Source organism: Orycteropus afer, unplaced genomic scaffold (genome assembly GCF_000298275.1).
Source record: "Orycteropus afer afer isolate SDZICR_OR568_19922 unplaced genomic scaffold, OryAfe1.0 scaffold00017, whole genome shotgun sequence".
NCBI lineage: Eukaryota > Metazoa > Chordata > Mammalia > Tubulidentata > Orycteropodidae > Orycteropus > Orycteropus afer.
In genome coordinates this window covers 21260030-21273787 of record NW_006921604.1, presented here as the reverse complement: position 1 = coordinate 21273787, position 13758 = coordinate 21260030, and positions in this window count along the sequence as shown.

Here is a 13758-nt window from a genome sequence, read left to right as displayed (position 1 = left end):
CGGGCAGGCGCCGCTCAATTCTCCCCTTTCATCCCCACAGGGGCGGGACTGGACGCGGGCCGGCGCCGCGCCAGGGGGCAACTGGCCAAGGCGGCCTTGTGAGCGCAAGGGGAGCGCCACCGAAGCCCCGCTGTGCCCGCTCTTGGCCGAGCCGGTCTCTCCCGGCCCGGTGCCAGCTGTCTCTTTTCATGCCCCTCAACCCCAAGGGGTAGCAGTCCCTCCCCTGCAAGCCAGCGCGGCATCATTATGTTGGGGGTGCACAGGGAACCACTGGGAATTGAATACAGTACAGCCTGTGCTGCCAGATGCAGAAAGCAGTGAGGTGATAGCTCAGTTCCAGCTGTATATGGAAAGGCTATAGGAATCCAGGAAAAAGGGAAATGCTTTCCAGCTATGGGGGTGAGGAGATGGGGAGATGGGTGGGGAGGTGGATGGGAAGGACTTGCCTGATTCCAGCTCTCATTTATTTCTCTGCTGTCCTACTCCATTTTCTCTTCTTACCCCAATTTGCTATTTTCCTGTTCTTCATATTTTGAGTAAATTCTTCTTCCATCTCACATCTTCCAATGCTCAGGGATTTGCTCCTGCCCTTTCTTATAAAGTGGCCTTTGGAATTTCCTCAATTCCCAACATTACTTTTACAGATGCCTTTAGCAATGCTATCTATGTGTTTTGATATTTTGAAAGACTCCACAGTCTGGCTGCAGAGCTGCAGTCCAGGAAAACATCCTACCCCAAATAGTTCCAGTAGAAAAGGCTTTCAGAAACCAAGAAATGGTGAGCTTTGCAAGTGTTAGAAAAATAAATGCTGTCCCATTGTGTTCTCTGGAATCCATGCACATTTAAATGCTGTTACAGTATTGTTTTGGGAGGAGCATGAGAGTTTAATGCAACAGAGGTGAATATTATTACATACTGCAATGACAGTAATAACAATAATCTATAAGTGGATACGTAGCTAGACACGCAAGCTGCATAGGTGTGGGAAGGCGAATGGGACTACACTAACGAATATACATAGGTTTGACAGAGAAAAAAATAAAATAAAATTCTGTTGTTGTTAGTTGCCTTTGTGTTGATTCTAACTCATAGGGACCCCATTGTGCAGAATAGAACTGCTCCCAAGGGTCCTGGGAAAGTAAGACCTAATCAAAGCACAAAACTGCCATCCCAATCTAGAGATCTGCGCAGGTACAGAGGACCCATAAAAGGCAGTGTGGTTTGACGAATGAAAACGAAGACAAACTTGTCCCAACTTTTTGTGACCTTGAACAAGTCATCTAATTAATCTCTCTGTGCCTGTCTGCAAAATGGTGGAATGTAAAGTTACCTTTAGGGCCCTTCCCAGCCAAGATTTGATCTGAAAGAAACTCAGTTGATGGCCTCTTTCCTTAATCTCATTCCTCACTTTTTATACCTTCCAGTGGTAAGTGCTTACAATCTCACCTGATAATTAGCTCTCCATGTCATACAATTGGACTCCTTCCCCAGCAAGTGAGAGAGAAATATTTTAGCACTGAGCTAGAAAAGGCAGATGGTAGCTGAGAAAAGACAAAGTGAGAGGGAAGCCTGGGAGGATAACAATGACAGATTGTGCAGGCTGCCCAAAGAGCCAGTATGAGAAAGATAATGGTCTACATCACGTTAGGCTGCAGAAACACCTATAATCCCTGAGAGAAATGGCAAAATGGAAAGTAGGATTTGAAAAAGCAAATAGGCATAAATTTACTTTTGCTCAAGAACAAGAAATGTATAATTAGGAAGAAAATCAAAGCAAATAGAAAACAAAAGTTCTGTTTGGATTGGTTTAGAACAAAAATTAAGGATATAAATTGTCATCTGTTATTTACCTTGTAGAAAGCAACCCTCTCTCCTCACTCCCTCCCTCCCCCTAATCTCGAGGAGTACTAAATCTCTTCTCTCAACTAGGATATGATCAGAACTGACTTTATGTAGCCAATGAGGACAGCTTCCTCCCTGGAAATTTTTTTTTTTTTCCTTTCCCCATCTTTGGCAGCAGATTTGTATTTCACGTCTTCTCATCTCATCCTCGCATGTTCACAGTTAAACACAGAGTGGCACTTTGTTTTTGTTTATTTAAAGATCCCAAGGGGAAAAGAGGGGGCTGCTTTAATCAGCTCATACAGTTGTAGGATTTCAAGAAGAGTAGATACAGTCCACCCTGTGTATTCATGGGTTCTGTATCCATGGATTCAACCAACCACGGATAGAAAATATTCAGAAAAAAGCAATTAAGTGGTCAAAGCAGTCTCTCAAAGGCTAAGAGGGAGCATAAAGGGCTATTTACACAGCAATTGCATTGTGTTACTTATTAGAAGTAATTTAGAGATGATTTAAAGTATACAGGAGGATGTGCGAAGGAGCTCTGATGGTGCAGTGGCTAAAGTATTTGGCTGTTAACTGAAAAGTCATAGACTTGAACCTAACAGCTGCTCTGCCACAGAAAGATGAGGCAATCCTCTTCCACAAAGATTTACAGTTTTGGAAACCCCATGGTGCAGTTCTATTCCCTCCTATTTGGTCGCTATGAGTAGGTATCAACTCCATGGCAGTGGGTTTGGGGTGGAGAGGATGTGGATAGCTTATATGCAAATACTAAGCCATTTTATATAAGGGACTCAAGCAATCATGGATTTTGGTATTCACAGGGGTCCTGGAACTAATCCCACATGGATACTAAGGGACAACTGTATCAAATCCTGATTTTATATGGGCCCACATGAAAAAAAAAAAAAAGTTTTATTATTATTTGAAGTATAAAATTGGTAGAACAAATAAAGGATCCTGCAGAAAATTATTTAAAATAACTACCAATAAGATTACACATACACACACACACACACAAATATTTGCTGAGAATTGGGCCTTCATTTCCTTTCTGCAGGGAGAGGATAGAGGATTATTGATATGTACCCCTCCAACTTGTTCCAGCCCATATCCAGCAAATGTAGGGGTGTAGCATCTCTGAGATAAAGAACAATGATTAAAGAGCATTGCGGAGGACACTGATTGTAAATCTTCTATTTGAAGCTAAGTTTAGAGTTTCTAACCAAGAAGATAAAAAAGGATGACCATTTGTTGTAAACAGTCCATTTGGTCATCTGATTGGTCTTCTGTGTTCTGATATGAAACAAGAATGGTCTATAGTAGACTTTACAGATTTCTTATAAGTGGGAGTTTACACATTCTACAATGAGCCCTGGTGGTGCAATGACTAAGTGCTTGGCTTTTAACCAAAAGGTTGGCAGTTCAAATCTACCAGTGGCTCCGTGGGAGAAAAAAATCTGGCAATCTATGTAGGAAACCCTATGGGGCATATAGGGTCTTTATGAGCTGGAATCGACTTGATGGCCTACACACATCCTACATAATTACTAAACTCTTATCTCTGCCAGTGGCAGAGGCAACCTTGTAAAACTTTTACTGAAATATAATACAGAAGAGTGAAGAATGTGCAATATAATGAATCAAGACACAAAAGATTCTCAGTGCCTACCCACGATGTAACATAATAGCTTAGTTTGAGACAGTTATCTTTTAAGAGCATTTCACTGGTAGTTTATTTTTGTTTTTGTAAAAAGGAAACAACCTCATGGAAATAAATTACGATTATGAATCAGAAGATGCTAAATAATAATAAGAGTGTTAAAAGCATAAGATTGATGCCTGTATCAATTTAATCCAAGTCAATTCAATTTAGTTCCACATCAATATCTATTTCTCAAAATGCTCACTGAACATGTTTTTGCCTAGACAATATTCAGAGTAAAATGTCTTCAGCTCCAGTATTCTTATCTGTCATACACACTTAGCAATATTATTTTATCACTGCTGATAAAACAGTAGGAGGCTTGGTGGTGCAAATGTTGTGTTTGGCTGCTAACCTAAAGGCTGGTGGTTTGAACCCACCCAGAAGCTTTACAGAAGAAAGACCTCGAGATCTGCTCCCACAAAGATTTCTTGTTGTTGTTTTGTGCCATCAAGTCCATTTCAACTCACAGGGACTCTGTGTGACAGAGTGGACCTACCCCATAGAGTTTCCCAGGCTGTAATCTTTAAGGAAGCAGACTACCAAGTCTTTCTTTGTGGAGGAGCTGATGGGTTCAAACTGCTGATCTTTCAGTTAGCCCAGCTCTTAACCTTTGCACCACCAGAGTTCCTCGAAAAATGACAGCCTAGGAAACCTTAAGGGGGCAGTTGTACTCTGCAAATGGGGTCGCTGCCATTCAACCTGCCTGGCACCTCACAACAACATAAAACAGTGTTCAAACCACTCTCATCTACCTATCTCATTTAGTATTTCAACCATTTTCATTCATGCAGGGTCTGTGGTTATTTTGAGACTACCCCTTGGAGTTTTATCTCTCCCCCATACCAACAGGAAAGAAAGGACCATTACTAAATTAACATCTCTGTGAAGATCTCTCATTATCACCAATTCTTTCACTAAGTGTTTATGAGGTGTGATGGAAGTCCCCCCTATTTCCTACAAGGTAAAACAGAAGGTTGGGCAATCTACTTCAGCAGTGATACTGCCTCGGAAACCCAAGGAGGGGTCGCTGTGAATAGGATCTGACTCCAAGACACATAACAACAACAACAACAACATTAATAAGTAATGGGTGTTCTATATCACTGAACAGTCACTTCACTTCATAAAGGACTGTTAAACTCAGGTGCTCTACCCATAGAGAATATGTGAGTTCTCAAGACCACTGATATCCAAATTCCTGTCCATTCATTTATTTGTTCAACAGTATTTACTTATAAAATATTTCCTGCATGCAAGACACTGTGAAAAGTCCTTTTCTTCCTGTTCATTTGATTCTGTCATCACCCACAGAACAAGACCCTCTTCTCCCTCTGCTAAATCAACTCTTGTTCTTTATTCTCAAACACTCAACTCACTGCCTTCTAGTTGGATTCACCTTGGGTTTCCAAGGCAGTATCACTAAGTAGATTTCCCAATCTTCCTTCTGAGGGGTGGCTGGTGGGTGTTTCTCAAATTTAGTGTAAAAATCGTGACGTGCTTGTTAATGCAGATTCCTGGGTAGCACTCTCTGATTCTGATCTACATGGCAAAAATGGTTTTATTATTTTGTTTTGTTTTGTTCATGGTCTTGGCTAGGGCCCAGGAATCTGCCTTTTTTTTTTTTTTTCCTGAAAGATTCCGATGTAAGTAGTCCTCCACAGTTCAATTTGAGAAACTGAGCTCATTTGGCTTTCCACCAAAACTCACCTGGTTCCCTCAGTCTTCATTCACCTGGCTTCATATTCTTCTGTGTGCAACTTTGCCCCACCCTACACACACACACACACACACACACACCATATACCATACCAACGCCAGCTTTTCCCCGTGGCTTCATTTCTGCAATTTGGCACGGTAGCTTAGAATACAGGCCTTGAGTTCTCGTTCCTGCTGTGTTATGTACTAACTATACAAGTAAATCTATGTCCTCTCCAAGCCTGGGGGAAGTAATATCTATTATATTGTGTTAATAGATAACATGTACAGAGCTTACAGTGAAAGAAGCAAAAATAAACACTCACTGCCATCAAGGTGATTTCAACTCATAGCAACCCACACTGGGTTTCCAAGGTGGTAAATCTTTACAGAAGTAGATTGCCCCATCTTCCTTCTGTGGAATGGCTGGTGAGTTTGAACCATCAACTTTCTGGTTAGCAGTCAAATGCCTTAGGCACTGTGCCACCAGAGCTCCTTTATAATACAGTAAACACACAATTAATATTGGGAATTATTACCATTACCGAAAATTCCTAGCCAACCTCTCCATCCATAGCACTCTGACATTTGCCTGCTCTTTGCAGCTCCCCTGCAGCCTCAGTCCAAACCAAAAAAAAACATTGCCATCAAGTTGATTGTCCAGCCTTCACATGCATATGAGGCAATTGAAAATACAAAGGCTTGGGTTGTTGTTTTTGTTGTTATGTGCCATCAAGTCAATTAGGTGCACCTTAATCTTCAAGGAGAGTTTCTGCTCTTCAGCACTCAAAAGAGGTCTTTTGCAGTAGATTTGCCCAGTGCAATAATACTTCCTCTGATATCTTGACTGCTGTTTCCATTGGTGTTGATTGTGGATCCAAGTAATATGAAATCTTTAACAACTTCAAACTTTTCTCCATTTATTGTGATGCTGCTTTTTGGTCCAGTTGTGAGGATTGTCATTTTCATTATGTTGAGGTGTAATTCCATACTGCAGACTGAAGTCTTTAATCTTCATCAGTAAGTGCTTCAAGTCATCCTCACTTTCAGCAAGCAAAGTTGTGTCATCTGTGTATCGTAGATTGTTAATGAGTCTTCTTCCAATCCTGATGCCATGTTCTTCTTCACATAGTCCAGCTTCTCAGATTATTTGTTCAGCATACAGACTGAATAAGTATGGTGAAAGGATGCAACTCGACACACTCCCTTCCTGATTTAAAACAATACAGCATGCCCTTGTTCTGTTCGAACAACAGCCTCCTGGTCTATGTACAGGTTCCTCAAGTGTTCTGAAATTCCCATTTTACTCGGTGTTATCCATAATTTGTTATGATCCACACAATTGAATGCTTTTGCATAGTCAGTAAAACACAAATAAACATCTTTCTGGTATTCTTTGCTTTCGGACAAGATCCATCTGACATCAGCTATGATATCCCTCATTCCACATATTCTTTTAATGTGACAGCTCAGGGCTCAGGGCCCCAGAGAAAATGTTCCAAAATCAAGTCTTCCAAAAGACAAGACAAGAAAACTGCCAGTATCTTAAAGTCTCAGTCTGGAATCTGATATAGATCAATTCCATTGTGTTCTAATGATCAAAGCAGTCACAGCAAACACCAGGATTCAAGGAAAAGGACATAGGTCCCATTTCTCAAAGCAAGGACATCAAATAATTTGTAGCCTTCTTTAATCCATCACTTCCTCCACTTTTCAAGGCTAAGCTCAGATGCTGTCTCTGGCTGAGCTCAGATGCTACCTCCTCCAGGAAGCCTTCCTTACTTCCCCCAATAGGCCAAAAGCATGCTGTATTCTGAATTCCTACAGCCCTGCTGTTCTGCCTAAATGTTTCCCCATTCTACCTTAGTTTTATTTGTGCACCTTATTTCTGTTTCCACCCTTAGATTTTAAGCCTTTGAATGCCTCAATTTGTTTGTTCTCTTTTTTATTATTATATAGAACCAAACATTTAACAAATAATTGACAAGTGAATAAATATTGCCATCCAAAAGTGAACTTATGGTTACATGGATCTTGTATAAATGTGATCATTTAGTATGATACTGATTTTTGTTATTTGTTATTGTTGTTGTTATGTGCCGTCGAGTTGGGCCCGACTCATAGTGACCCCTCCTTGGGTTTCTGAGGCAGTATCACTACGGAAGTAGATTGCTCCATCTTCCTTCGGAGGAGTGGCTGATGGATTTGAACCACCACCCTTCTGATTTTATTAAGTTTAATATTAGAAACGTATATACTAAAACTAAAAAATTCACAACAAATCTTCTGTTACATATACATATATATTTGTTATATATATTTGTTACATGTATTTTAAGGTGCTCTGGTGGTACAGTGCCTAAGGCATTTGACTGCTAACCAGAAGGTTGGTGGTTCAAACCCACCAGACACTCCTCAGAAGGAACGTTGGCCAATCTACTTCTGTAAAGATTTACTGCCTCAGAAACCCAAAGGGGGTCACTAAAAACCAAAAATGACTCAATGATATATATATATATATATATAATTGATATATATATATATTATTATGATAAAACAAACAAAGAAAACAACTCACAGCAGTGGCTCAGGAATAGTCATAATGAAGGACAATTACACAGAGAGAACCCACCAAATGCCAGCCCAGGAAACTCCTTAAACCTGGTGTTGTTGTTAGGTGTCTTGAGTCAGCTCCGACTCCTAGTGACCCTATGTATGAAACACTGCTCAGTCCTGTGCCAGCCTCACAATCCTTGCTATACCTGAGCCCATCATTGCAGCCACTCATTTCATTGAGGGCCTTCTCCTTTTTTACTGACTGTCCACTTTCCCAAGCATGATGACCAAAGTAGTTGAGATGAAGTCAGGCCATTTTTGCTTCCAAGAAACAGTCACTTCTTCCAGGACAGATTTGTTAGTTCTTCTGGCAGTCCAAAGGACCAGCAACCATCGGGTTAATTTTCATGTTCAGCGGTAGGTCCTCAAAACTCTTTTCCTGTTTATAAGCAAGTTTCCATGTTGGAATTTTAATAACTTTTGCTATTTCAAATAACTAACTGAAGCCAAAAGTGAGGAGAGGGGGGTAAATTTCCTCAGTCTAAAAAAATATTAAGAAGCACAAAATTGTTATTATGCATGGCTCCAGCCCACTGAAGGGTTCTGTAAACAGGGCCCATGGAGCAGTGCCCAGGACTCCAAGAGCAAATGTGGCTTGCGTAGGGAAGATGAGTATAGATGCCAACCAGGGAGCCAGGAGACAGTCAGAAGCTCCAGAGAACAACTTTTTATTCATAGAGATTGCTGGTAAAATGGTAAGATATGATCAAACAGATGAACATAGTTTCCAATCTCTCCTGGACTTGAATTTTCAGAATTTTATCCAAAAAGGTAATGAAAGGCCAGGAGAAAAGAAAGACATTAAGCAAACTGCTATGATTACAGAATGGCATAGCTACCTATGGGAGAACAGTTCTTAGAATAATTCCCCACTCATACTTTCCTGCATTTCTGTGCCCTGTGGGCAGAGGATTCCTATATAGAATAAACAGTTTACTCTCAACTACTGACTGAAAGGTTGTTGGTTCTGATTCATTCAGCAGTACCACAGAAGCAAGCCCTGGAGATATACTTTCAACAAGATGACAGCCAAGAAAACCCTATGGATCATGGTTATATTCTGCAACACACGAGGTCTCCGTAAGTCAGAAGGGACTTAATGGCAATGGGTAGTATTTCTGTTTTTTATTTGTGGTTGTTGGGCAGATGACTACAGTGAATTTCTTAACATAAAACCCAAAGCAATAACTCAACCAAGTAGAGACATGCATTTCAGGTTTCGTAAAGGGAGCTTGTAGCTCCATAGGTCCTAGCTACCAGCCTTAGGGCCTCCTGACCAGAGCCAGATACTGGCTTTCACAGAGGAAGCTCCAAACAACACCTGGGCTGCAATCTCGTTAACCCAGAAGCTGGGCGAGACTGGCCTGCAGCTAGGCAGAGACGGGCAGGCCAACACCAAGAGGAACATCAGGCTCTGCAAGCACCTGAGTTATTTCTTAGTTCATCAATGACTCAAAACTCTCCCTTCAGCTTTGGATGTATATCTCCAGTCCCCAAGTGGCAGGGAAGGGGTTAGTAGTGATACTACGATGGCTTACGGGGCATTGCTGTTTTCCACTCAGCCGTACTTAGCTCTGTCCAGAGCTTGTTCTTTACCAACTAAGTGCAGACAATATCCACAATGACCCACACATTTCCCAGAATGTTTTTAGTTGTTTTTCTTTTTTTTTTAAAAAAAAAAATCTCCTTTTGGATTGTTTGTTTGGTTTAGTTAGATATTTATTTTGTTAATTATTGTGCACAGAATTTTAAGGTGGTGGTGGTTGTTAGGTTCTGTTAAGTTGGTTTCAACTCACAGAAATCTCATGTTTGAGATTGCATGATCCTCTACCAGTCTCATAATCGTTGCTATGCTTAAGCCCATTGTTGCAGCAACTATGTCAATCCATTGCATTGAGGGTCTTCCCCTTTGTAGCTGACCCTTTACTTTGCCAAGCTATCCTTCTCCAGGGACTAGTCCCTCCTGACAATATGACCAAAGTACAAGAGGCAGTCTCACCATCCTTTCTTCTAAGGAGCATTTTGGCTCTTCTTCAAAGACGAGTATGTTTGTTCTTCTGGCAATCCATGGTATATTCAACATTCTTCACCAACACAATTCAAATGCATCAATTCTTTGATCTTCCTTATTCATTGTCCAGCTATCACATGAAAATACCAGGGCTTGGGTCAGGTGCACCTTTGTCTGCAAAGTGACATCTTTGCTCTTTGACACTTTAATAAGGTCTTTTGCAGCAGATTTGTTTGTTGCAATATGTCATTTGATTTCTTGACTGCTGCTTTCATGGATGTTGATTGTGAATCCAAGTAAAATGAAATCGTCAACAACTTCAATCTTTTTTCCTTTTATCATATCATGGTACTGCTTATTGGTCCAATTGTGAGGATTTTTGTTTTATGTTGAGATGGAATTTTAATTTTAAGGTAGCAATGTAAATGCAGCCAGCCTATCATTAGAGTTTAATGGACTTCCAACTTGCTCCCCTTGCTACCTTCCGTATCACCATCAGAGATTCATTTCTTCTCTTAAGGCAGTGTATCTCCAAGAGGTTTTTTTTTTTTTTTTTTTCCCAAAAAAAGTATATATATGTTTGAAACAGTAATAACAATAAAATAACCACTATTTGTTGAGGAGAAAAAAGTATTAAAAAGCAACGATAGCAACATGACCTACATTGAACATTTCATCCACTTAACAATTGTTGACAATCGATCCTGACTCATGGCCACCTCATGTGTGTCAGAGTAGAACTGTGCTCCACAGGGGTTTCAAGCTGATTTTTCAGAAGTAAATCACCAGGCCTTTCTTCCTAGGTCCCTCTGAGTGGATTTGAATCTCCAACCTTTCAGTTAGCAGCCGAGTGCATTAACCACTTGCATCACACAGAGACTCCCAACAATTGTATGGGCACCTGTTAGGTACAGGACTATTCCAGGAAATCTAAAGGCTTTGGTTTAAATGATGCTTTATAATTCCCAGTTTAATCCTCCCCAGATGCTGCAGCGTGAGCAGGAATAGAATCTCCATTTCACTGGTAAAGAAGCTGAAAATCAGAGATTCGGTCAGCAGTTTTCACCAGCATCTGAGTTTTTCTGCCTCTCAGTCTGATACTCTTAATACACTACCATACCAGTCTGCATTTTTTGATTGTCCAGAGAACAAGACACAGGGCTAGACACTATTCATAGAAAGTTTAAGGCCCAATTCCTGTCCGAAGGGGGCTGTCAGTCTAGTTGGGGAAATAGTACATAGACATTAAAATGACAAGTAGCAGCAGACTGTAATTAGATTTTACAAGCAGGTTAAAACCATCCCAGAAGAGGCATTTTGAGGACTGAAATAATCAAAGTTTGTATTATTAGAAACAAAAATAGTTAACACTTGCAAAAACGATTTATAGTTTACAAAGCACCTTCACATAAGAGTTCATTATTTCAAACTCAGGGATGAGATCATTCTTGTCTACCAAAACATGTCTCTACTTTAAGGCTCTTGTCTCACCCAAGATACTTACCAAGGAAATTTCCTCTCCCCTTTGATGATTTTATAATGCCATTCATATCACAGTAGGGTATTAGTTGAAATAGTTTAGGTATTTCCCTTGTGAAATTTAGACTTTGCTCTGGGTTTTGTTTTTACCGTGTGTGTATTTTAAAGTCATTTTTTCATATTGCATTATTACAACCCTTAGGCATTGGGTATCTATCTACTCATGAGTCATTATTTACTGCCTAGCTAGGAAGTCTCATCCTTGGAGAGTTGCCTGGTGGTGGTAGGAAATGGTGAAGGAAACTTAATTGCTGAACAGGCTCCAGATCTGTGGTTGGAGGGATTTGTCACCAGAGGTAGTTCCCAGAAGCCCATTCTGCTGGTGCTCTTTCTACTTAGAGCATCTCAGGAGCAGGGCACCTCATGCCCCAAGGCATATACCACAGGACTCAACCACATAACAGCACTTTATGGATTGAATTTTGTTCCCCTAAAATATGTGTTGTAAGTCCTAACACCTATACCTGTGAAAGTGAGCTCTGGTGTTGCTGTGGTTAAGGCATTTGGCTGCTAGCCAAAAGGTCAGTGGTTTAACCCCTCAGACACTCTTCTAGAGGAAGATGAGGCAGTCTGCTGCTGTAAAGATTTACAGCCTTAGAAACTCATTGGGCAATTCTACTTTGTCCAATAGAGTCACTATGAGTCAGAATCGACTCAATGGAAGTGGGTTTATACCTGTGCGTGGAGCCCTGGTGGTACAGTGATTAAAGAATTCAAATGCTAAGCAAAAAAGGTAAGCAATTTGAATTCACAAGCTGCTGCATGGAGAAAGATGAGGCAGTCGTCAAAGATTTACAGCCTGAGAAACCCTATGGCAGTTCTACTCTGTCCTATAAGTTTGCAATCAACTCAACGGCATTGATTTGATTTGGTTTACATTTGTGCAATCTCGTGGGAATAGAGTTTTCTTTATTATATTAATGAAGTCATTATCAATGTAGGGTATGTCTTAAGCCAATCACTTTTGAGATATAAAAAGAACAGATTAGGCACTGAAAGAAAGAAACACAGATGGAGGAAGATAGATGCCACATGGAGATTGCCAAATAACCAAGGAACAGAAACTGAAAAGAAACAAAGACCTTCTACCAGAGGCAAGAAAGAAAGCCTTGCCTGGAGCTGGTGCTGAATTTGGGCTTCTAGCCTCCTAAACTGTGAGATAACAAATTTGTTATTGTTAAAGCTATCTATTTGTGGTATTTCTGTAACAAGGTGACTAAGACTCCCTGCAACAATTGTGGTTGAACACTGTTACCCTTTTAACACTTCCCAATAGGCCTTGGGCATCAATCCCTAGAAACAGCCCAGAAGAACTCAAGCCATTAACTGAGAATTGATTGGAGCCCCACTGTCCATCATGTAATCTGCTTAGTTATTAAATATAAATTCTTCCAGTTACCTGAAGCATGAAAATTGAGTCCAATAACATCAACTTTGTAATGACTTTACTGACATATAATTAAAGTACAATAAACTGCACGTACTTAAAATGCACATACTCTGTCAATGAGTTTTGACAAATATTTACAGTAAAGGTCATCCCACAATTGTAATATAGAACATCTCCATCACTCTATGAAGTTCTTTTGTGTCCTTTTATGGTCATTCCTTTCTCTCAACTCTCTATCCTCTGGCAACCACAGATCTACTTTCTATCTCTCTAGATTTGCGCATGTATTTGCGTATGTCTGTACACTTCATATTAGTGGAGTCATACAGTATATGGCTTTTTGTGTCTGGTTTCCTTCCCTTGAAATAATGTTGCTGAGATTCATCCATGTTGCTGTGTGTATTATTAGTGTGTTCCTTTTTATTGCTGAAAATAATATTCCATTATATAGATATAGCACCATGTATTTATGTAACAATTGACAGATTTGTTTTGATTCTCCTGGAATCTAGATTTATGGGCTAGTGGAATTGAGGTGACCCACCCAGACCATCCACCATTTGGTGTCCTTTTGGACCTTAAAGGAACTGGTCAACTTCAGGTCAAACAATAGCTTAGGTCAAACAATAGCATTGGGTTCTTTGGGAAAAGTATCTATGCACAGCCAGCTTCGGGAAGCAGGAACTCTAGGGTCTGAGAGAGGCTGTTTTAGGATAAATAGCATGTCCTTGGTGACTGTTTCTATAACCTGCCCCATGCTTTGATGTGATCTCCAGGAAAATTAACATAACAATGACTATATAACCTGCTTTCACTGTCCCCTCTTTGGAGTGCCTTCCCTGGAAGGAAGGTTGGGCAATCTACTTCCATAGTGATACTGCCTTGGAAACTCAAGGAAGGGTTGCTGAGTTGGATCAGCATTGAGTTTGGTTTGGTTTGGTCCCCATACGTTTT